Source organism: Chionomys nivalis, chromosome 22 (genome assembly GCF_950005125.1).
Source record: "Chionomys nivalis chromosome 22, mChiNiv1.1, whole genome shotgun sequence".
Classification (NCBI taxonomy): domain Eukaryota; kingdom Metazoa; phylum Chordata; class Mammalia; order Rodentia; family Cricetidae; genus Chionomys; species Chionomys nivalis.
The window spans coordinates 15,564,700-15,591,484 of NC_080107.1; the positions used below are offsets into that span (position 1 = coordinate 15,564,700).

Here is a 26,785-nt window from a genome sequence, read left to right on the forward strand (position 1 = left end):
TATGCTTAAACAAACCATGACTTTTTGTCTCCCTATTTGTTCTTCACACCATTAATTTCCTAGTCTTCAGTTTTAGCCACAGCATTCTCACAAGTAATTTTATTTTATTTTAGACAAAGTCTCAATTCCATGAGGCCTGGAACACTCTGTGCAACTCAGATAAGTCTTAAAACCCGACTTTCCCACCCCAGTTTCCTGAGGATTGGAATGGCATAAACGCACCACCACACGTGGCTGAAGTTTTCTTTTGTAATAAGAATGATGTTTCTAAAAATAAAATCTGACCACGGCAAGGTATGTTTTTGAAACATTTAAGTTATCTCCATTTTTGAAAATGCAAATATTCAAAACCTTTTATGACAACGTTGCTTCATCTTTGTCTCATGTTCTCCAATCTTCCCAAGTGCATCCTGCCTTTTGCACAGAAATGAAGTGTTCTGAAATTTGATAAAAAGAGTTTGCCACTGTGCACTATATTCTCTCTGCCTGGAATTTCTTCTTCAACCCCAGCCAACAACTTCTTAAACAACCTCTCTTGACTAAGCATCACCTTTTCTGAGAAGCCTTTGTTGGCATTCAACTATCAATTACAATAATATGACACACTGTTCAATAGGGCATAGTGGAAATATGCAGAATGGGAATCCAAGACATCCTTTTAGGCCAAGGAGAATTTAATAATTGTGGAAGATAAGATCTTGAGGATGAGGTGATCATACACAGGTTATAAGGCAAAGTGCTCGTCCTAGGAAAGTGAAGGAGCAAATTGATCACAGGGTGGAAGCTGTTTCTATGGCCTTGATAAAAAATGCAGTACAAATGAGACATATATGAGAAATATATAAGACACACTTCAGTGTAAATGTTTCAACAGAAGGAAAGAGGAAGGAAGGAGGAAGCAGAGTAGAGAGAAAGTTGTGAAGGGGGATAGAGATAGAAATTTCAGAAAAATTGTTCTGGGCTGCTTTCCTTTCTGTTTGCTTAAATAGGAACCACTGACTCTAGTTGTCTGCCATCCATCAAATTTACTTTTGTCTGTGTGTATCATGTTGTTTTTTCTTATTTCCTTTTAATAATATCTAAAGTTGAGCAAAAAAGAAAGATACAAATTTTTGTAGTATCACTCATTGCTAATTTCTGCAGTTCATCAAAGACACAGATTCTCCTCACATGCTCCTTATTTCTCTGCCTGTTCTTCAGACTTAGTTTCTTTGATTTTTGTGGTTTTGGGGTTTATCTTTTTTGTTGTTGTTTTTTGCGAGGGAGGTGGACTTTTGTTTTTCCTGTCATTCAAGAGCAGTGACTGGCAGAGGTAGACTTAGTGATAGTTTGGAGCAGCAGGTCAAGCCTTGTCGTACTTGGAAATAATCTTCACTGACTCAGAAAGCCTCAAAGGCCTGACTTTAGACAGCCTGTCTCAGAAGCGTGAGGGCACCTCTCCAAAGAATGAGCCTCTCCCATGGATGCTGCCCTGCTTCCCTGTCTCACTCTCCTCCAGCAGTGCCTGTATCCTGGGCATTCACTGTGTTCTAGACCTCATCTACCTACCTGTCTGTTTATTGATTCTGCCCAGCATCAACATCATTTTTTATTTACTCCCATCTAGTTTTGTTTTGGTAGAGGAAGGAAAGAAGTCTCCAGGAATTAAGCTTTTTTATTTGAGATTCATTACTTGAAATCTAATTGATAACTCTTAAAATTTTCAATTACATTTAGAGTTACAGAATGAAAATTTAAAAAAAGAAGCATATCTAAACGCCTAAGTTACTCTACTGTTTATCCCTGTTCTCATTCTCTTTTTAAATGTGCTTGTATATATCTTTGGGTTTACATGTTCCTTGTTTTCTTTTAAATAGGGAGTGACAAAGACAATCCTGTGATAAATGACATTAAGATTCAAGAAAGGTTTTTCTGTGTCTGGTGTGTGTCCCACATCTGATTATATGAAAATGTTTAGAAAAAGCTTTTCTGGTGCTAAAAGATTCTATGCAATAATTATACAATAATCACAAACTATTGGGAACATCTCAAAAAAAAAGAGAAATTGGTATTCAAATTAGATATATGAAATATAAAAGCTGAAACTAACTTCTTTAAACATCACTAATATATTATCAGAAAAATTGTTTTTATGGCACTAAAGATAGATTTTTAATGTTTTTGTCAAAAATTTTGTTTAATATATTTTCATCTTATTATTTTACCTCCCTCAACTCTTCACACCCACACTGCCAGAAAAGCAAAGAATTAGTTTACTCCAAAGGAATGACACTAGATATGTCAACTATACTCTAGAGCAGATACCATGGCAGGAGTAATGGCCAACACAAAAGGGGACCCCATGTTTTATACATTCCTTTGTTTGGCTTGGTAATGACACATCTAAGTCTCAATAGCCTAACATTTCTATCCAGGCTGTTAATTCAATCTACACCAGTCTATTTTTTTGAACACCAGGTGGCAGTAAGTGAAGCATTTATCAAAGATGAGGAAGTAAAGTTTGAACATCTTGAATTCAAAATATAAACAGTATCTACAGCATGCTAGAATTTATAACAGGAAAGAAATATTTCTGATCCTGAGCTCTAATGTAAAAGTAATATTTATTTCTTTGGCCTCCATTCAACTAAGTATCCTTTAAGGGTGTCTTTTAACTTCTTCAAGCCACATGTTTCAGTGAAATTATACTGTTTTTCTAATTCTAAATGTTGTATAAATTAATAAAAATAAATGAAAAGTGCCAAAAAGTAAAAATGCCTTGATATAATTTAGCACAAATGTTTTTATTTATATAGCAAAGAACTAAAATAAATGGACTATTGGGGACCTGTCCAAGACAATTGACCAACCAGGAAATGGCTTTAAACTCTGCTCACTACACACTGATGTGTGTCATCTTTCTTCTTTACATATTTACTTCATTCTCAGGTCTAACTGTGAATCAATGAGCTGATGACAGGTTTATGTGCTTAGGGTTTATTTTGTTCATCTACAGATATCAAATTTTATTTTCAACTCAGGTGATATTTTCTGACTTGCATTTATTGTATTTGTGAGACAGAGTAGCAAACTTCTCTATGGGAATAACAAAGCCTGGTATTCAGCACCTGCTGTAGAGTCAAGGGATCTAAATCAATAGCTCTGTTCTTTCTTAACTGTGTCTTCAAGGGAGATGGGTAAATCTAACTTCTTCTGTTTTAACAATTCTACCTGGGGTGGAGAGGGGATAGAGACGGAGAGGAGATGTCAACAAGATCTATTGTGTGGAAGAAATGAGTTCAACAATATTTATAATTTAATTTCAATTTCTGAGAATCAAAATGCAGTTAAACACAGTGGAGTTGAACCATGAGAAGTTCCGCTGTTTGTGGGACCAGTTTCAAATGATACAGTAGTTAAACTGACTCTGAAAGGATCCTGAAGCCGGGCAGTGGTGGCGCACGCCTTTAATCCCAGCACTTGGGAGGCAGAGGCAGGCGGATCTCTGTGAGTTCGAGACCAGCCTGGTCTACAAGAGCTAGTTCCAGGACAGGCTCCAAAACCACAGAGAAACCCTGTCTCGAAAAACCAAAAAAAAAGAAAAAAAAAAAAAAAAAGATCCTGAAATTACCAGATCTTAACCAATCCTTGGTGTGTTTATTTTATTATATTTTGTTCATTGTTCTGTCTCTCTGGCATTGCCTTATTGGGAAAACAAGATCACCAATCTGCTTGATTTGGGTGTCTGTTTTCTTCATCACTTTTATATCTGCAATCACATTGCCCTGCCTGTTCCTTGGAACATTGACTCTACTTACATTAACTGACTGTACAATGTTGAACTAAACTGTTAAAACACTGGAAGACAGACACAAGGATGGGCTATGACTCCTATCCAGCCTGAAACACTTCAGTTGCCAGCTAGTGGCTCTGGCTTCCTGGATATCAATGTCTCATTAGCTGGTTAATTTAACCTTCAATTGCTTCGGCTTAGTTACCTAGAAAACATACCATTGCCATTAGTGGAATAAATATCTTTGAGAATTCCTTCTTCTTCCTCATAACTCTGGAATAGAAATGGTTAATGGTCAGAATAGACATGTTGCTTTGCTGACCAAGGCAATATTGACTACTATTTTACAGTTGATAATCCGCATTGCCCTCCTTCTCCCCATCTTCTTCCATGCCTTGTTCATACAACCACACTACCACTTCAGTTCAATGGATGTAGTCTAGATAAATAGAATTTATGATTTATAGATGGCCATATCCCTTCATTGCAAATAAACCCTTTTCATTCTGCAGGCCTCAATCTGACCTTTCAATAGATAGTCCATGAATGTGAAGGGTCCTAACAAACTTTCCTTTATTCTCCCTCTTCCACCGACCTCCCCTAATTCAATGCTTCATGCCAGTTATCTCTTTCTCCATTTCTCTGTGCTTTTTGGCTTAGGAAATTACCTGGTGGTCATGGTTCTCTCTCTGACTCACTTCTCCTTGACTTTTGCTGAAATCGTGTTTTATCCAAGGTGTGTTCTGTGTCTTTTATATGAGAATTAGGAGTAATTTCATTTTCCTGTCTTTATTGGCTATCATGCTTCATCTTCTTTGACAGAAGAGTTGAGTCTCAAAGTGGGTCAGTACTGCATGTCAGTGAGGAGTCCCATGAAAGATTTTATTCCAACCAGTTTAGTTTAGGCTATTTTGAAAAGTGCAGGTGTTTGATAATTTGTAATTCAGATGTACCTTGACTGTAAGCATTCATTTGTAGTATGTTAATAATAAAAATCTGTGATAGTAAATCATAGTTCAAAGAAGACATATTTGTGTTTTTAGCTAGGGCACTAGAGCCTTCGAGGGGATGGTGGATCTTGGTTCCTGACCAGCAGCTATCAGATAGAATTTTCCAACAGAAGACTACTTTGAGGGAACGTCCAGTTCATATGGAAGGAGCACATAAAGCCTGTCATCTGGAATATCCCATGTACCATGGAGTAATTAGTTTCTCATGATGCAAAAATAGCAGCATCAACTCAAGCTCACAAGGGATCCTTTGTGAGCATAAATTAAATAAAGTCCAGTACTTTTATCATTAATCTCAGTGACCAAAGCTAAGAGCAATTTTAAAGGCTAAATCTTTTATTTTTCTGAATTAAACAGTATTTCGTACTTGTTTATTGTTCACATGCAAGAGTGAACACATATGTTCCACAGCGTGTAAGTGAAGATTAGAGGACAAAGTTTGGGACCCAGTTTTTTCCTTTGCTACATGAGTTGGAAGGGATATAATCCAGGTCCTCAGGATTGTCAGAAGCCAGCTTTATTTATCTGCTGAGCCATCTCAACAGCCATATCTTTCTGAATATTTTAATGAAAACATTCTATCCACTATGTACTACTCTTTTTATATGATACAGTTTCCTATTCATCAAATGATACATTCTTAGAAGAATTTGATGGCAAATAAGTTTATTTCAATGTCACCAAAAATGGGCCTCCAAGTTAAAATGTGTGGCATTCTATCCAAAATTTTAAGTACATTCTGCTTGAAAGAAAGCTGATAAGTTGAAGGAGTATTTATTCCTGGATTTGATCCCAGTCCTGTGTGGAGGACTGAAGAGGGATTGAAGAGAGACAGAGACTGCTTATTTTTAACTCCTTCTTGTAGCAATTTAAGTTGATTCTTATAAAAATGCAGGACACATAGTAAATACGTTTTTTTAATTGCGTAAGAACTAAATACATATCAAAATAAAAAATCCATGACATTAAAGATGCCATGGTTGTTATTCACATCATAGGAAATTGTGTTGTAGGGCTCTTTATAATGATAAGCTTAGTACTTAGTAATAAAATAACTCCTAATTACATAGTTCTGTATGCATATATCAGCACTTCACTCATCTAGATCAGAGATATGCCTCCTTGTAGTAGACAGTAATTAACACAGAGACTCACAACTGGAAAACATATAGAGTTTGATAGACATTGGAGCACTCGTTCCTAAGTGGTATGATCATCAAACCCATCCCTCAAGGTTCAGGGGTCTCTGTGGAAGAGGAGACAGAAATATTTTAAGAGCCAAGGTAATGGATGACTCCCAGAAAACAGTGTTTTCCTGATACAACAAGACTGATGTGCTTATGACTTCACAGGGTCTATGACAGCATGTACAATATCTGTGTTTTAATAAGGCCGCTAGTTAGTTCCTGGCTGCTCAGCCCCAAAGTAATCACTCAGAAACCATATTATTTGCAATACTGCTTGGCCAATAGCTTAAGCGTATCTCTGGCTAACTCTTACATTTTAATTTAATCCATTTCTATTAATCTATGTATGACCATATGGCTGTGGCTTATCGACAAAATTCCAGCATCTTTCTCTGGTGGGGCTACATGGCTTCTCCCTGACTCTGCCCTTCTTTCTCCCAGCGTTCAGTTTAGTGTTCCGCATCTAGCTCTGTTCTACTCTATCAGGTCAAGCCAGTTTCTTTATTAACCAATGGTATTCACAGCATACAGAGGGGAATCCCACATCATACCTGTATAACTTCAAGCCAGATGAAGTCCCAGTACTAAAATCGGAATTGGACATGGGGTCCCACCTCTAACCAAGAAGTCATTTGCAACTGGTACCCAAGAAAAATCACTGGATATCTCAACCACTTCAGGCAGATGGCCCCACATCTAGGAGTAGTTGGCCAAACCAAGACAAACTTCAACTCCTCCTATCCCATGGACTTTTTGTGGTTTTTTTTTTTTTGCTGTTCTTTATTCATTTTTTTTCTGTTATTGGGTTTTTGTGATTAGTAGTTTTGATTTTTATTTTTATGGTTTATATTTGTTTTGGTTTTGCTTTTGAAAAAAGAGAAAGCCAGAGAATGAAAGAACATGGTTGGTCATCTAGAAAGTGAATATCATTGGTTAATAAAAGAACTGCTTTAGGACTTTAGCAGAAGGTGAGGAAATGGGGATAGGAAAGGACAAAGTCAAAACAGGATATGTGAAAAAATGTCTAATTAATAAAAAAATTAATACATACTAAGAACTCTCAAACCAGTCCACATTTATACATCAAAAAATTGAACCACTGGGTTTCTATTGATAACCACAGCTTTACTTAAGTCTCAAAGTTCTTAAGAACTGAAAACATACTGTAAATATAGTATTATTGAGAACATTTTACCTTCTTTTTCAAACATCCTTTGTTTTTTAGAAAGTGTCATGAAGATCAGAGATTGGCCTGTAGCTCATTATATTACCTAATGATGGCCTTGAACCTCTGATCTTCCTGTTTCTGTCTGCCAAGTACTTGAATTATGGTTATGTTCTACCATGTCCAAATTCTGTAAGGTTGAGGTCTGAACCCACAGCTTTGTGAATGTACAAGAAACATTTTACAGTCTGGCCTATGCCATCAGACATTGCTCTGTTTTCTTTTCTTTGTTTTTCTGTTTTCTTCTTCTCCTATCGCCGTGTTCATATTTTATTCTATTATGGAAAGGTGACATATTGCAGAATTTTCTGCCCTTTTATCAATGCTTTAGTCAAGATGGCCAACTCTTGGGAGCAATGAAGACATGAATTAATAAACTACAGTAGCTCCATATGGACAGCACTTCAGTGCTCTAAAGAAGTGATCCTTTAAGCAACATAGGGTCATCAGTTTTAATAGTCGCAGGGCGTTGGTGAAGACCTTGATAATGAAAGGATTCTATGCACATCTGGGAACAAGAGATTTGTAGAAAATCTCTAAGAGACCTTCTCAGTGTTGCTGGGAACCTAAAATTGCTCTACAGTTATAGTTGCAAAATTCTAGGAGTGTGACATTGCTGCTTTATTGCCATTGAACTCTTCCTACATCTGAAATCAACCAAGGAAGAGGTGACTTGTCCAGCAAGTGGTTTTGAGAATCACTGACAAAGGAACTACTTCTCCAGAGAACAAACTAAAAAAATTATTTGCCTGTCTAGAGAACAAATTCAAAAAAATTGTTTTCCTGTTTAGGATGCAATATCCAAGTGCCCGCAACCCCCACCCCTTCCTCCAAAGCAGCAGGCCACGTAGGTCTAGGGTTTCAAACCATGTGTACTGACTGAACTTCTGCAGTAGGAAATAAGGGAGCAAAGAAAGGTACTGCAGAAAAAGCCCTCCTACCTAAACTCATCTATGCCCTGTACTTTCTGAAAGCTGGGTCCTTAAGTCCACCGTGTCTCAGAATCCACCATCCTCTGATGATCAATTTTTTGTTGCCTCTCTTTAAGGAATAAAATTTATTGCTTTTCCTGTCAAGTTTCTGTGTAACACAAGCGCAGACACAGCACACACACACACATACACACACACAAACACACACGGGGAGAGAGAGAGAGAGAGAGAGAGAGAGAGAGAGAGAGAGAGAGAGAGAGAGAGAGATGCTGGACAGGGCTTTGCTCTGAAATTCCTTGGGGCAAATTGTGTATTAAGGTAAGGGATCTAAAGTCTGGGAAAATCTCCTTGACTACTCTTTCTCCCTATCTAGACCTTCACCGTTTGCAGTCCTCCTTCAAAAAGAAATACACATTATTTACCTATCTAGAAGACCGCACCCGTCTCTTACAAGAAGCAGGTAAAGAACAAAGACTACAGGTGGCTTTTGAGTACCACTACCCAGCTCTATCAAAGGCAAGCCCCATAGGAAGGAATAGTTCTTGGGCTCAACCTGGAGTCAGGGAGGAACCTGGATGACAGTGTTTCGTTGCACCCTTTTCCCGAGCTCTAGCCCTTTGCTACTCTTCTCAACCTTGGAGGTTTTTTTTTTCCAGGCTCAGTCATCAAGCCACATAAAGTGGCTTCTCGGAAACATTAGCAAATTGCGCTGAACAGGAGGAAGGAAGGGCCTGGAGGGAGGAGGGGCGAGGTAAGAGAAGGGTTCTTTTATCTGTGGGTCTCACAGGCACAGGCTCGCACACACCCTACCGAGCAAGGTGGCGGTGTCTGCGGGGGCTGTGCGACCCCTTCCTGTCCCCTTCAACTAGCCCACAGTACAGAGGCTGCGGCATCCCGACCATCACCGCACCGCGCCCAACCGCTAGGTCTCCGCCCTGCGCGGACTGCAGGGCTGGGCGGAGGGAGCGAGGGGTGGGGACCTGAGAGCCCAGGGAGCTTAGAGAAGGCCCAGCGACGCTGCTGGCTGCCCGAGGGCGGGGTCGCTTCATCCAGGACAGACGGGGAGCAGACTCGGTGCAGGCCTCCCCAACGCTCCAGTTGCGACTGAAGGCTCTCCAATCCTCCTGCCTAGCCTGCGTATCCGCGGCTGGTAGTAGCAGGAGCTCTGAGCAACAGGATTTGAAAGAAAGAAGCAGTGGCAAGAAAGAAGTGTGGGGAGAGAGGAAGAGTTCCCCTGGATAAGACTCTCACAGGTGCACATCCCGGGTGGGCATGATCCATGAGGCCAGGTCGCAGGTCAGTGAAAGTCTTTTTTTTTCTTTCTTGATCCTCCCTCGGATGTGGCAGAATGGGGACCTAAGGGTCTTCTTCCTTGTGCTCCCCTCAACTGCCACACCCACCTGTGTCTATTTTCACATAACTCGGATTTAGCCACCAAGTATTGCGCCACCAGGATTTGAAAGTGGGTGGGTGGTCAGCGGAGAAAGAGATCCAACTATTTCAAAAGGAAAGCTGCCCCCTCCCATACACACCCCTGCAGCTTCTCATCCTACCAGTTCTGGTAATGTGCAAAGAAAAGGTAGCGATGCTTAATAATCTTTTTCTCTCAGGCTGCTCCAGCAGAGTTGTTACATGGGTCTCAGTACCAGGGCCAGCTCATACTTCTTGACTAGAGAAAAGGCATATGCCCTACAGCTGTGTCTGCAAAGATGAGCAGGCAAACGCAGATTAGCTGATTTACCAGCGAGAGACCAGAAAGGCTACGCATCCCGGAAAAGCACTCACAGACTATGTATGTAGTACAACAGTGTGATCCAAACAAGATTATCAAACAAACAAACAAACAAACAAAAATATCAACGCCAGCTTTTGTAATCATAGCAAAAAGTTTTACACATTTTTGTTTGTTTGTTTGTTTTGTTTTGTTGAGTTTAACATCCATAGTAAATAATTCGAATACAATGGCAAATTTTTTCTAAAATGAAGCTTGGGGAATTTTTTTCAAAGCTAATTTAGAAAAGATAAAGACCAAATTAACATATGCTTTTACACAAATGATGGGATTTTCTGAAAGTGAGTCGGTGTTGGGGGAGGGGGTCTCTTCTGCCTAGAAGTATGCTCTTTTCTATGCCCTTTCCCTGTGCACTGGAAAAAGATACCTTTTTCTTTCTGTTTTGGTCATTTTCATGTATTTAAACTAGTGTTTTCATTCTTACAATTTAAAGTAAATGGGTTTTTTTTTAAAGTGTAATTTAAAAGAGACTTTTTATCTGATTTCCGCGTATAACATTATCAAGACAGTTAACTGTCTTGATAATTAGTTATTCTAATCATTCACTACAAGATGCTAGACAAACTATGGAGTTTGATGTTATGGAAGACATAGTAACCGTTTATAAAATTGATGCCAATTTTGTTTATGGTATTTTTTTAAAAAAAAAAAACCTACAGTTGTTTAAAGGAACATTTCCTTTTAGAAGTAAACAATGGTGTAACTGGTAGACAGCAGCACTCTCACTGAGGCTGGATATCCAGAAGGTGCGCCGGTTCTGTGATGCACAGCTGGGCTTTCCGTGTACCTGATGCTGCTCCTGGGAGAGAGAGCTGAGTCAGGTTTGGATGTCTGCCAAAAACATCCAGCACCTCCTTATCCTCCCCCCAGCCCCTGGGGGAGCCGCAGGTGATCATGGGAGCCATCTAGTCATAAAGCTTCTGTGTTTCTTGCTACTTGTTGCTGAGGTGATTTGGCCACAAAGAAATTCAGAGGAGTCAGTGCGTTTTATTTGGGTTATTTAACATGTTCAACTCACTTCGTCTACGGCAAGGGAAATTATTTTGAGCATTCGCATAGATAACAAAACATATTTGATCTACTTGTATTATATGTGGACACATGGCTACCAAGTGTGAGAAGGGTTTGTGGGGTATTTTTCTAAAACTTATCATTATTCTTATAAAGGAGATAAAGTTTATTAATATAAGTGAACCACGTTAGGCATGCTAATGATATTTGATTTTGCCTAAATCTCCGCGTTAGATTTCTAGTGTATTTCCAAATGTTTATAATCTGAGTAAGTGACTCATATTTCATTCAGTGTCAAAATTGTCTCTGACTGTTCCCTCTCCCTCATGACCCCATTTGTCCCTGTTCACCTCTAGAAAGACCTACAAGTGTTCACTCCCAAACATATCTCTATTCCACAGTACTTCTCCAATGTAGCTCATCCATCTGAATTTCTATCTATACAGTCACCAAATCAGTGTAGGTTCACGTCAGCCTCATGGTTTACTCGGAATCATACTTTAGATGGAACACTTCTCTCTTCACTTGGATGACAGGTTTCTCTGTGATGCACTCTCCATTCACAGCAATATCATCATCGTTATTCTTTAAAGTACTCACTGCCTCATATCTGCAAAAGAAAATTAAAATTAAACGTGGAAACACTAAGACTAGTAACAGCAACAACAAACTCCTTTTGGAATGCTGTTTACTTTCTAACCGCTCTGGTTAGTCTCACTTTCTAACCTCTACAGAACTCATCTTTCCCTCCCCTTCCTCCCTCCCTCCCCCACTCCGTGTGTGTGTGTGTGTGTGTGTGTGTGTGTGTGTTCAGGTATTTTAGTACCTGAAACCCTGATACATTTTTATTATTAATGAATTTTTTGGTGAAATAATTCATGTATTCATGCAACGTTATTTATATAAATACATACAATCCCTCTACACAGCAACTCTATTCTAAAACCTAAGACAGTAGTGAAGATATTTTCTTTTTGATGTTCCACTCTGAAAAACATTTGAGGAGCATAATAATTACTAGAGAGGGGACAAAGAAAGTTCTGAGATCAAAACTAAAGGGCAACAACCTACTCTGACAAGGAGTCAACAGCAATCTGCTGGAGACAGAGATCTTCCTGTTGTGATACAAAATCGGAGAAGGAGATGGTCACACACTCAAAAGACAACAGGCAACAGAGACAGTAGGGGCCATGAAGATGCATCACCAGTACTGGGATAAAGATAGACACTTCATCACTGATCCTAGTTAATGGTAGTATCATATAAAGAGAATTTTATCTCTTCCCAACATTTTGAATATAAAGTATGCCTCTCCATTGCCTTTAATTTTCAAGATTCAAAGATTTCCCTTAAGACCCACAACCAAACATTAGGCAGATCTCAGGAAATCCTACAGAAGAGAAAGAGGAATGATTGTAGGAGCCAAAGGGGTCAAGGACACCACAATAAAACCCCTAGAATCAACTAAGGAGAAGGACAGCCAGGGAGCTTACAAGGAGATAACCTAGGCCTGGGAGGAGAGGAGGGAGGGGAAACTTAGGTGAGGATGTAAAAACTTAAATAAATACATACAAAAAAAAAAAACATAAAGTAAATGAGGACTGGAGAAATTGCTCAATGGTTAAGACCGCTCTCTGTTCTTTTACAGTTCCTAGCTCATACGGGGTGGCTCACAGTATTCAGTAACTCCCCTTCTAGGGGATCTGATGCCCTGTTCTGGCATCTGAGGGTACTACAAGCACATAGTACACAGGCAAACATGTAGCCAAAATACTCCTACATAGAAAACAAGAGCAAACTTTTTTATAATAAACAAACAAGCAACTTTGGTGTTAGTATTTTGTTGCAAATGTAACTTTTGGTTGAGTGACCAGCTTTGATTAGTGTGTGTGTGTGTGTGTGTGTGTGTGTGTGTGTGTGTGTGTGTGTGTTCCCATTTTGCTTGGGTTTATTTTTCTCTGTTCAAATTTTGGCAATGTTTTATATTAAAGGGATCCATGAATTTTCACCAAGCATGTTGTAAAATTTGTTATTAATGTGACACACTGTCATAGTAAAGGATTAGATTGGACCTGTGTACTAACTGAAAAAGGTCTTCCATTTTATAGCTCACAAACGATCTAGCTCATTTTGTATAGGAATGTCTGGCATTTTCAGAATTAGGTGGAGTCATAGCAGCACTTGGCATGGCAAGGCTATATAAAATAGACTTTACGTGATGTCATAAAATACTATAAAAATTTGTGAGAGGTCTTGGAAATATGTACATAATGCTTTTATGGAATCTCAGAGATTGATTTTGGTGTGCTGCTATCCTACAAAATGGAATTTCTTCATTGAGGGTTTTATTTACTCTTTCCTCTTTGCATTACTGGAAGGAAATGGCCTTCAGTAGCAAGGAAAGCCATCAGCCCTTGGCGGCTAAAAAAAGTAATGAAATTTGGATAGTCGAAACCCTTGTGGGTGGACAGGAGAAGTGCCAGACCATAATAAAGAGGGAAGGAAAGGGGAGACCTTGAGTGGTGCCAGAAAATACTCAGACAAATAAATGTGGATTGGCATAATGTATAGAGCTGGGTGCTTCTGTCCTTGGAGTCCCACTGAGGAAATGGTCCTTTCTGGTTCTTTATTTAAAATAGCAATTATTAGCAAAGAAACACACTGTCATTGCTTATTTAATACAGAAAATAGAACTTTTTGGATTTTTAAAAGTGGTATAACAGAGACAAATTATCATAAATTGTTGTTTTTAAAAATCTATCATTGTAATTTCATTGCTAGCTACTTTGTGTGTCAAGGATTGAGAGCACTGTGATTGTTCAGAATGTTCTTTAAAATAACTACTTTGATCTTTTTAAACAAAGCTTCCTGACTCATTTATCAAATACAGTAAACCTCAGATGTACCTATGATTTTTTTCATTACATATTTAGAGGAAATGCGTGCATTTTCTAGCACCCCACCCTGCAGTAAAGAAATGTCTTGCTTCGTTCTTTTCCCTTTATCTGTCCTCTTTCCTCTGTTTCTTTTCATAAGCATTTGACATAAATACCGCTACATACTCCACTTTCAGGTCAAACAATACAAACAAAAAGAAAATTGAGTTTGTAGATGAAGATTAATAATATCAGACAGGCGCATTAAGACATGTACAAGGACTGTAATTTTTAATGAAATTTGATGTGTATCGCATGCCAAACTAAACTGCATGCTGACTGCTCAGTGGCTTTTTAAATTTTGGGGTAATTTCACTCGTTACAGTCCCTCACAATCTTGCTTGTTGCTCATCAGGCATACATCTTGAAACCTGAAGTAATTAGGATAAAATATAATGTCAATATTTTAGAAGTCAAAATGAAATAAGTGTACATATTCAATTAAATATCAACAAGTAAATCAGATATAATAAATGTTTATCGTATTTCATGCATCGATTTGCATTCTCTTAAGTAATTATCCTTTCATATCTATTGGGTAGCCGGGCGGTGGTGGCGCACGCCTTTAATCCCAGCACTCGGGAGGCAGAGGCAGGCGGATCTCTGTGAGTTTGAGGCCAGCCTGGTCTACAAGAGCTAGTGCCAGGACAGGAACCAAAAGCTATGGAGAAACCCTGTCTCGAAAAATCCAAAAAAAAAAAAAAAAAAAAATAGGTAAAAAAAGAATGCTCTGCTGGCAAATTATGCTTCTACTTTCTCCTGTATGATAAAATTAATGTTTCTTCTAGCAAATATAATAGCTCCACTCTCTATAAATAATCCTTCTAAGGAATAAAATATTTCAAAGTAAAGAGTTTGTTTTCCACTCAACATATTGCTATGAGTGTCCAGGGTATTGCTGAGTGTCCAGATGGGCCTAGAACCCAAAATAAACCTTTATTAACTGCACTTCCTGGTTGGTGGGAAACCAGCAGATGCAACCACACCTGGCTACATAAACCTTGGCGTGTTACTCTGTGCAAACTCCTCAGCTCCTGGCAATTAACATGGAGAGAAGGGAAGTGGCATCCTCAGGGATCGATTGGGATCAAAGTCCTTGTGATCTCCTCCTGTCATTTGACAGAATTTCAAGAATAAACTTGAATGGACTAACTATGAAAAATGCCTCTGAAAATTCCTATTATATCCATATTCTATTCCATGTTTATAAGATGCTAAAATCACATAAAGTAAATTTGTGCTTACTATAGAGACACAACTTTTTATTCAAGATTTTTGTGTTAGTTGCTTTGCTTTTTCAGTTAAATCCGATGTCTCAAACTCTATTTCATTCTCTGGTAAGTCATCAATATCTACTTTAATGATTTCTAAAGAAATAAATTATATTTGTGTGTATGTATGTATATGGCAGAAGTATAGAGATAAATATATACTCAGCCATTTTACTGTGCACACATGATGAGCAGGCGTTCAGTATAATGGTTATTCATCTGGAAAGCTAGCATGTTATAATAGGGATGTGTTTTCATTATATTTTAAATATAATCGACAATACAGATAATTATTTTTATTTTATATAGAGTTCAAAGATTATTAATGAGACTTTTCTCTAGCAAGTTTTAAAGGCAATTATCACTTTTCATTTCTAAGTTACTACCATTTCATTTTGAATTTATAATTCAGTTGGTTAAGCATTTTGGTAAAGGTCATTGCTGAACATCTTATATGAAGTATCTAAAAATTAAGAAGGAAAATATGGATGAATCTTGAAAATGAAGAGATAGATAACGCCCCTCTTTATTTCTGTCATCCTTTCGAACATGCACTATGATAATTCTACATTAAAGAAGAATGTTCATTGACGGAAGTCATCTGTCAGATGTTCTACTAGCACTTTCGGTAGTCAATAGTTACTTATCAATGTTGCTATTGTTTGTCACAATATGGTCTCATTGTGTAACCTAGAATCACTGGTCTGTGTTTGCCTCTCTCTCTCTCTCTCTCTCTCTCTCTCTCTCTCTGTGTGTGTGTGTGTGTGTGTGTGTGTGTGTACTTTATGTAACTGTCATATATATATATATATATATTTCTTTTAAGGGAAACTATATGTATATATATATATATATAGATATATATCTTTTAAGGGAAACTATATGTCTGAAAATTTCTTACCTATAAATGCCATTCAAATTTGCTCTAATAATTTTCTATCCAAAATATATCTTAGAACTTTCAAAGAAGCAAAGTTTCTGGGCATGGATATAAATATCTGTCACAACCTCTATGCACATGACATACCAATAAAAATCAGAACCTTGTAATGTAATCATTAAATAAGGGTAATAGTTTAACAGGTTTTATTCAGTGTTTTCTTCAGAAGCCCACAATTCTTCTTCAGTTACAGAAAACAATGGGCCATGTACTGCTGGACATTGGCTAGCACTACTCTAAAGATACTAGAAAAGAGACAGATAGTGAGAATGTTTCTGTTAGGGTGGACATGACAATATCTTGTTGAAATTACTGATAGTAAATGAATTAGTTTAGTAGTCTTACTTAGGAAGATCCCACTTATACAGAGCCCAGTGTCAAGGATTTGCAGCTGTTCCCTTTGAAAGGCAGGCCCCAGTCACACTTTCAGGTGAGGATAGTAAGATGCAGAATTATTCAGGTTTCCAACAGCTCAGTGAGTGATCTCTAAATTTTAGCACTGTGAATATTTTTAAGGTTAAAAAAACATGCGTAGCTAGAAGTGTAACTCCAGTTGATAAAGAGTTACCTTCCATAAGAAAGTCACCTTCCATAAGTTTGATCAGCAGAACCTATCTAAAGTGACCTAGCAATAGTGGCCTGTCTTTTAAGTCTCAGCGTTAGAAACATGAGGCCACTGGGATATATTTTAAATTCCTCTATTTGTTGAGTTCCAGTCCAGCAAAAGACTCTATCTGAAATCAAGCAAGTAAAACAAGAAAAACCCAATCTTCTAAAAGGTACAAAGCACCTGATAAACAACACTCAAGGTTTTATCGTAGTCTTTATACGCATATGTACACACAGAGACACACTTACACATAAACACACACATCTATACATATGGACATATATACACACACAAATGCTGTTCATACACAGAGACACATACATGCCCTTTCCTGTGTATATGTATGTATGTATGTGGGGGGATATATATGTATAAATAGTGGGTGTTTATGTATTTATACATATGGACTTATTCAACACAGGAACAGAAACATCTGGTAGTTTAACTAATTATTCAATAAAAGCTTTTAAATATATAATGGGGCTAAAACAATCTATATTTGTAGTTAAATACTCAAACCACATCGCAACAATACTAAAGTAAAAGGATAAATGGGAAGATGAAAAAATGCTCAGTGCTCATCTGACACTTGAGGAGCACATTTGACTTAAGCTGAAGTTGAAACCTAGGTTGAAATTTCAAAAGAGTTACTGTATATTTGAACTGTCATGTTTTTTTTAGAAGTCAAGCAGCTGCTTATTGGTGTGATGTGATTGCAATTATTGTAATGAGTTCTTTAACTTGAGAGAGAAAAAGCAGTCTTTCCAGGGAAGTTGTTCTGGGGGAAAGCAGAGACGAGGGCAGAATAGGAAGTAGTAGAAGGAGGGAAACCATGGCTAGGGTACATTTTATGAGAGAAAAATATTTTTTCAATAGGAATATGAAAATACAGTTACCGTTTTGTGTCAATCCAATCCATAGTTTCTATCAAAGGAATTGAAATCAGAACCTCAAAGAAATATCACTTCCCTGTGTTCATGAAGATTATTTAAATAGTGAAGTACTGGAAATGACATTGAGATAAATTCATAAAGAAAATTTGGCATATGCTTCGAAATGCGTGTATTTAGCCCAGAAGAAAGAAATCTTCCCACTTCTGTCAGAGTAGATAAACCTTGAAGTTCTGCTACCTAAAACAAGCTGGGAGGGGTTAATGACTTATCTGAAATGAGTAGATTTAGTAGGAAAAGAAACTAGGGAAGTGACAGAGTGAGTGGGGCTTGTGAAAGTGTTTTCTATAGATTTAAAGACAGGTCTACAAGATGGATAAGTTCTAGTTATCTAGCACACGATGCAGTATGTGTAGTTAGTAATATAATGCTATACACTTAAGAATAGGTTCAGATTCTACACTGGAACCTGGCAGTACGGTTATTATGTAACATCTGTGAGCCCTTGAATTTGATCTACAGTTCTGAAAGAAACAACAAGCACAGGCTCAGACACTTCCAGAAGAATATGTTGGACACAGGCCTGCAGTGTAAACCTCAGTTAGATCCCTGTTGGCATACAAAAGGGGTTCCCTCCGCAGATCCTCAGGAATTACGTGTTGGAATCAGAAGACTGACTCCCACTGGAGATGGTCTCTGGACTCTGGAAGTAAGCTGTGGCCTGAGCCTCCCCAAATGGAGTCATATTTTTTTTAAGTCTTTTCTTCAGAATTTCATGCTTGTGTACAAATGCAACATGATAATATCTAACCCTTTGCCCCTCTCCAAATTCCCTGTATGTCTCCTCCAACATGTCCGCTCTCAATTTCATGTTTTGAATAATCCATTACATCCAATTAGAGGCACCCTTTTTGCATGGGATGTGGAACCATCATCTGAATCATGGGAAATTTACCAGTGCTCCATCCTCAGGAAAGAATAACTTTCCCCCAGCCTAACTATCTATTGCCAATATTTCCTCAGGAACTGGTAAAATCTAGAGATCATCTACATCATGAATGTTAAGATTTTTATCCCACTTGATCTTTTATAAATTTTATGTCGGTAAGCACAGCTGTTGTGAGACCATGACTTCAATAGACGTGTCATATTCAGGAAGCAGCATTTCACAGAAGTACTCCGCATCCTCTGACTCATATCTTCCCCACCTTTTTCCTCAATATTCCCTGGGCATTGGCTTTCACACAGATATCAACCCCTTATTCTCACTAATTTGACCAATTACACATCTTTCCACAGAATGTTATCCATTGCAAAATGAAGTTTCACTGATCAAATAAGAGGCCAAGTATAGGGTTATAAAAACAAATGTTTCAAAAAAGTTTGACAACATAACTATTTAAACATACAAGGAAGAATCTACACAGAGGCCTCAGATCTCTACCATGGGCTTTTGATTAGAATTACAGGGCCAGTGAAGCAGGCCTCAGATCCAACAAGAGAGCAGCTAGTTACCCCATGACGGTAGTGTTACTATTGTGCCAGCAGTCACGTCTTGCCTGGCAGGTTGATGATGTTGCAGTATATAGGGTCAGTGCCAGATAAGATCACTGATGCCTCCCCAACCTCCAGAGCAGCCTGGAAAGCTTCTTCTTGTACTATGGATTCTAACCAGCAGCATGGAACTTCCCTAACTGTTTTGAGATTAATTTCTTTATTTCCAGCAGCCAAGGTGTGTGATACCTTCAGGAATATAGGATGTGAAAACTAGTCTTGGCTTAACATACCTGGGAAGGTGAAACCTCTATTAATGAATTGGGTTAATCCGATTGACCTGTAAGTATGTCTATGGGGCATTTTCTTGATCGCTAATTGAAGCAGGATGGCCAAGCTCACAGAGGACAGTACCAACCCAGGCAATTAGGACTGAGCTATGGAAGAAAGGTAGGAGACATGAGACTGGAAGAAAGTCCAGAATTTGTGTTCCTACAAGGTCTTTGCTTCAGTCCCTGCCTCCAGATTTCTGTTTTAGCTCCTATACTGGCTTCCTTCAATGATAGGCTGTTATTTGCAAGGTGAAATAAACCCTTTCTTCATCAGGTTGCTTTTAATTTTGGTATGGATTTATAGCAACAGAAAAGACAGAGAAGAGGCTTACCATCGAGTTATGATGGGTAACAAAGGACAATGTCTGTATCCTGTGTTGTTTAGAAGACCTCTAGACCCCCCTGGCCAATAATTCACCAGGAGATGCCCCAGGCCTGGTACTGTGATTTTCTGTTTAATAACCCATGTCTGTTGGAAGTGGCATTACTTGCCCAAGCAAGGCAATTCCATTCAAACTCTTCTCTACGTTGTATTTTGAAATTAGCTCTACTATCCAGTGACTGTTCCACAATCAGGAAAGCACAGGAATTTCTTCTGTTTAACCACAATTGTACTTCCAGGCCAGGACCCTAGCATTAAGCTTGCTGTGGATGACTGAGTACACATATGTTAACATGTACTACAGTTGGTACATTAAAAAAAATAGTAAAATGCTAATCTTTTTCTAAAGGTGAAACATTAGCCAAAAGACACTGGAAAAATGAACTATGGATCAGAGGGAGACAGCTGAAATCTCCTAAGGCTAGTGATCAATCATTTAGCACCATTTGGCCAGTCTCCAGAATGAGCAGGACAGGTTTTGGCATCTAGGCTGGTGCCACTGAGGTTTGTGGGGAAAGAGGCCCTGGCAGGATCCCAAAGATTTGGAGAGGGTATGCCCAGGCGCCTCCAGCTACTTTCCAGAAGCCTCATATCTGTTCTCAGCATTTAGAGTTTCAGACAGCCCTTTGCTCTCTTACTTTTTAAGCCCCCTTGCTTCCTTGAGGATGTCTGTGTTGAGAAGCTGTCCAGGTATTATTGCGAACACTATAGACTTCCCTGAGAAAAACATGAAGACGTAATGAGACGTCGTGAGAGGAACATAAGAAATATCCCCCATTCCTCATAATTTTATTTTAATAAATACTATAAAGAAGTATAAGACATGGCAGGGAGGTGTGAAGAAAGGAAGCAACAGCTAAGTTGATCAGAAAGCAAAGCTGAGACTAGTACTTAGTAGCTCATTTGGTTTGAGATTACTACCTATGGCTAGAAGTCTGTGTGGTAAGTCAGTGCTACAATGACCATCAAGGGACAAACTTGAGGAAAGGAGGACAGACTGTGCCTCATTTTAACTCAATTCCTTTCTGGAGATGCATAACACAATCAGAATAAATGAGTTAGAAATTAAGAAATTTTCATGAAAAATTGTCTTCTGTCATTTTGGTTTGGTTTGCACAAAAATATTTCATATTTTCTTTCTACCGCTAATAAATCATTACATTCTTGAAAGTTCTATTTTCTGTGTGGAAACAAGTTACTGTGACAAAGGGGATCATTGTACCTCTGAGTTTCGTACCCCAGACACTAAAATAGTAAGAGAGTATGGTAATGATCTATACATTGTGAGTAAGTTTGTAATTGTTGTTCAACATTCCCATGACAGACTGCTTCCAAGAAATAAACCAAGAAAAGTACCTGGTATCGCCCCAGGTGAGACTTACAAGAGTGACTTTAGAATCCCAAAGACTCCTCCTCTTTATACATATCAGGAAATAGTTCTTAGAGAAAAACAAATACCAATTTGTATTTCCCCATTTGCAAGGAATGATGCATATTTTTGAAATATGTCTTCGACTTTTTGGTTTTTGTTTTCTTTGAGAACTCTATGAGTGGTTCCTAAGTCCATGTTTTGAATTGGTCAGTTTTTGTTGTTGTTGTTGCTGGTTGGTTGTGGTGGTGGTGGCGGTGGGTGGTGGTGGTGGTGGGTGGTGGTGGGTGGTGGTGGCGGTGATAGTGGTGGTGGTATGTGTGAGTGTGTGTGTGTGTTTTGACCCTTTATTTTTTGAGTTGTTTATATCATCTGTGCATAAATCCTTTCAGATGTATAGCTTGCAAGCATACTCTCCCATTCAGTGGCTTCTTCTTCATTTGATTGATTGTTTCTGCAGCTGTGCAGAAGCTTTTCAGTTTTATGATGTTCTGTCAATTGTTGACCTCCAGGAAAATGGAGTCTTAGTCAGAAAGTCCGTTCCTACATCAATAATCTGTAGAATACTTCTAATGTTTTCTTTGAGAAGCTTGCAGTTACCTTATGTGAAATTAAACACAGGTATAATTTCATTCTTCTCCATGTGGACATCTACTTCTCCCAACTGTGTGTCTTCATAGAATATTGGATGGTTGGAGTTACATATTCTCATGCTTGGTTCCTCTATTTTGTTCCATTTGTCCACAGGACTATTTTGTGCCACTACCATACTGTTTTCACTACTATTGCTCTGTTACGTATCTTAAGGTCTGGAACAATAATTCCTCCAGCCTTGTTCTATTTGCTTAGGATTGTTTTGGTCCTTTCCTAAGTAGGATAAGAATTCTTCATCCTTCATCAGATACTCTATTTTCTAATCTGAGCTGCTAAGGGTTATAATCAGCAATAGTGAAGGAAGCCTGCGTTCTGTCTCACTATAATTACACTCTTCATGGACCAATGCAAAATATTTGTAAGGAATAAACTTTCAGTTATTGTGTAATAAATCAGTGTCTTGTTTGGAAAAAATCCAGAGATGCCTACCACTTAGAATCTTCAGCAATACATTATGTGGTGCATAGCCTTGGTTGTGACCAAACACATTTTGTAAGAGAGACTGTCTATTGAAGAATTGCTTTGATCAGGCTATAGGCTTACAAGCATGTCTATGGGGCCATTTTCTTGATAATTAATTGATTTAGGAGGGCTTAATCTTAAGTTTATTTTAAGAAAACAAAATCAAAGTATTCTTTTCTTTGGTTCACTTAATTCTTAATAAAAACCACTATTTTCCCTTCATTAATTTCAAACTAACCCTCAGAGAAATTTCTTCCTAAGAACTTAAATGTGGAGGTTAGAGATTACCCCCAAATATTGCTAATCTGTTCACCCTTGTAGAGTTTAAATTCTTAAATTTTGCAGTCACTGACTTCCCATTTAGAGGCGACTGAGGCTACTGGTAAATGAGAAAAGATAATGAAATTATAAATATAAACATCATTTCAAAATAAATTGTTCAAATGATAATTAGAATGCTGACTTTTTTTTTTTTTTTTTTTTTTTTTTGCTAGTGTGATCACTTTACTTCAGAACCCAAGTCTCCTGATGTTTTCTGGAGAGTAAACTTGAGGGAGGATAAAAGGTTTCCTTCCTGCAGGCTTTTCCCCTCCACTGTGGTATCTCTTAGTGCCATCCTTGTTCATCTCACATCCCAGCACACAGGTTGGTGAGTCTCTAAGGGTGTAGCTTCTAATGTTACTAAGAGGCACATTCTCAGAGCAAACTTCCTGTTCCTATGGGTCCTATAATCTTTCCACACCCTCTTCCACTATGTTCCCTGAACCTAAAAAATTTGTTTTTGAAATTATAAAAGGTGGTATTTGTGATCTCTCAAATGGACCATTTCTGATAAATAATATTCATTTAAAGAGTTCATTAGTTTGGTAAGTGCATTACTAACTATAAAGTTAAAATATCAACAATTAGGAACATAGTCAAATAAAATTATTAATTACTTAAATGATGATTATTATATTTAACTTATAGATGATATGCTTGACATTAGAGACACTATCTTGGTAGCTAGCTAAATTCAATTTTCTTATTATGATAAGGGATTTTTAAAACCCAAAAGGGAGAAAATCCAAAAGGAAATAACAATACATAAATATGACATCTCTTTATGTCTTTCTCTCTAATGTACCACCCAGACATAAGTTAACTAAAAAAGATACACAAAGAAATGACAATATCTGATGGAAATAATCCCACTAAATATTCAATCACCTTATGAAGGCAATACAATTTAAATAGTGGGTAAAACTGAACTAGTGGGTATCTCATAAAAAATGCAATATATATATGGAAATATTAAAGTTAGTACTTCAAATATGTAGGGTGAAATATTAGTTGAAAAGTATTTTTGAGACACATTCTTTGCATGTGATTGAAGATTCCTTCAGATTACTACCTTACTAGTTATTCCCATGTGTATTTCAGAATCACCAAAATTATATACCACTCCCCAAAAGGCAAGCTCGAACATTCGCTGAAACATTTGTCCTGGAAGGTATCAATTGGTAGATGAGATTTGACAATGTTTTCTTTTTCAGAATTAAAATTAAAATACAGTTTTGACTCCACAGTTCCCGTCTTGGTCTTTTGTCTTATATCTTACAAATGCCATGCCATGCAGTAAAAATATTCAAGAGAAGATAATGCATTACTAGGTAGAAGCCTAAATGTTCTATAGTGAAGGACTAGCTACCAAATTTCAGCACATGTATATAGTAAAAGGATATGAAGCTATGTAGTAAGAAATGGTCCTGTTATTATTGATACAGAGATATTTCCAGGTTATAGTTGATTTTAAAGATAAATTTTATCTTTTATTTTATGTATATGAAATCTTTATTGAATGTTTGTCCGGGTACCATATGTGTGGTTGATGGCCATGGAAGCCAGAGAGGGTGTCAGATCCTTTGGAACTAGAGTCTTGGTTCATGTGAGCCACCATGTGGGTGCAGAGACTGGATTCATATCTTCTGCAAGAGCAGCGAAAAGAAAAGAAGAAACTGTAGAATATAGGAGAGAGGGAGCTACAGTGTTTTCTAGGGAAGCATTTGTTTCATCATTCCTGAAACAACCTGTGATTTGGAATTTATCCTTATTGTAAAAAGTTCAACTAGTATAACTCATTATCTTATTATAATTGTTCAAGGTATTTCGGATGTTGGAGAACAGTACCCAGATCCAGTGTGTAGGAGATATTCTAGATCGTATTGTCACTAAATGAAAAATTAACAAGATTAAATGTGGGGATTTAATTCATCCACAAAATTATAGTGAGAATGTATTTAATGAAAGCATGATACATTTTCTCATTTTAAATTCAGATAGATATCTATATATGTATATAATTCAGATAGATTATATGTGTATATCTGGATGAATGTGAAATGTCATTCTCAAAGATATTTCATGGTATAGCACACACATTAAGGTTCTGCCTCAGAAAAGTTTGCTTTCATTACATTCATTCTTTTCAAAATTCTAAGATAAAACCATAAAAATATCAGAAGAAGATATGTCAAGATGTTTTAGGAATCTCAAGGTAGAAATGATTTCAGTGGTGGTGGTACAAAGCCTTGTAGCCATGATAAAAGTTTTACTCATGTTTAAACATAAAACAAAGAAAACCAGCCTACAAATCACAATCCCAGAGAACCAAGACAACAATGAGGACCCTAGGAGAGACATATATGGATCTAATCTACATGTGAAGTAGAAAAAGACAAGATCTCCCGAGTAAATTGAGAGCATGGGGACCATGGGAGAGGGTAGAGGGGGAGGGAAGGAACAGGGAGGGGAGCAGAGAAATAAGTAGAGCTCAAGAAAATTAATTTAAAAAAAGTTTTGCTCATTCAGTTTAATTAATTAAATACATTAATATGAACAAAATTCAATATTAACCAAAAGACACAAGAACAGGTAAAAATATGTGCATCTTTTACAAGGGGGAAGGTAATTTATCACTATGGTAAGCATTCTAAAACACATAATAAATAAGAAGCCTATTTTAAAGCATAAAATGCTGCACATAGTGAACAAAAAGAAAAGCGTAAACAGTATCTGAAGTTATGAAAAGATCCTAGTGCCACTCACAAAAAAATGTTGAATATGCTTTTATAAAGTATGTTTTATTAAAAAGTATATTTGTGTTTTATCTACATGTTAGTGTGTGCACAACATGTGTACTGTACCAGATGAGGCCAGAACAGGGCATCAGATTATTTGGATGTGGACTTATGGACAGTTAACTTCTATATGAGTCATGAGAATAGAACCTGTGCTCTTAACCACTGGCCTGTCCTACCAAGCCCTATAATCTGCTTTATAGTAGGTTCATATTTTTCTCAATTAATGACTATCATTAATTTGTCACGAAGTTTGATTTATTTCAACTTCATTTAGAAGTTGGATCAGACCCTGCACCTGAGAGCCAGCAATTCCTCTACCGTTGTATCTCCTTAGGAGACATCTCTGTTGGAAAGACACTTACATTCTTATGCGTACTGTACTCTACTCAAGAGGGATCAGGTATTACAAATCTATTCTCTGATAATTAAACTTTCCATACGGGCACCGTTGAAGGTTTTGACATTGTGAATTTACAGATTATTTCTACCCAACCCCCAATTCTAAAAACCCCCATCATCTTGTCTTCTCATGTCCACTGCTCAGACAGATGGACCAGCCAGGGCATTCTCCCCCAGCGCTGCTTCTCTGAAACCACGGAGTCAGGAAATGTAATGAGAGTGCTCAGCTGAAGCAGGGCGAGCGCATTCCTAATGGGGAGCTGTGACTTGAGAAATCACATCCATTAGACAAAGTGATTAAATATGCATCAGTCCTCTGGAAGGGAGCCGTGCAGATATCGGATACCGCAAGAGCGCAATTCCGCGTGCTCCATCTAAAAGGAGCATGTTTTTGCCGTCGATGTGTATCGTCTTTCGGTACCTCAGTTCAACTGCTGAAAGTGGGTTTTCATGAGAAATCACACGGTTGGTGGTTTTCTGTGAACAATAAAGTAAAAGCAGTTGGATCTTGGTAAAAATCACAAAGGAAGTGCTTCCCGCTTGTTCATCTCCATGCTAGCATATGTTTGCTTTGAATTATTGTTGTTTTGTTTTGGGTTGTTTTAAAATAGGATCTCATGTTGCCCAACCTTCACACAAACATGATGTAGCTGAGGCTGGTATTAAACCACTGGTCCTCTTGCTCCTGTCTCCTAGGTGCTAGGATCCTAATGACATACAGCCACACCAAAATTGGCTTTATTGCTCTTTACGGTTTGGGCTCTTCAATATTTCTAGTCGTTTTATTAAATGTTTACCCTGAAAACCTTTGTGTCCAAAAAATGGACTTTTAAAAAGCATATGCATAAATGCATATCTTAAATATCTGATTTTAAAAATAAAAGATTGTAAATTACAAATTAGTTATCATTCCAAATAAGCCCCTTAAAAATGTTTAAAAATTTTTAGATATAAAGAAAGGTTGCTATCAAAAGAGCATTTATAGTCCTGGTAAT

At 37.7% G+C, this 26,785-nt stretch overlaps 1 long non-coding RNA gene across 1 annotated transcript in view; it reads right to left on the reverse strand.

Moving 5' to 3' along the window:
* Positions 1–26,785, reverse strand: part of LOC130864588 (uncharacterized) — a 193,927-nt gene that overhangs the window by 27,948 nt on the left and 139,194 nt on the right. The window contains exon 3 of the long non-coding RNA XR_009055991.1: positions 11,429–11,539. This is a non-coding gene — a long non-coding RNA (uncharacterized LOC130864588). The remainder of the gene's footprint in view (positions 1–11,428; positions 11,540–26,785) is intronic.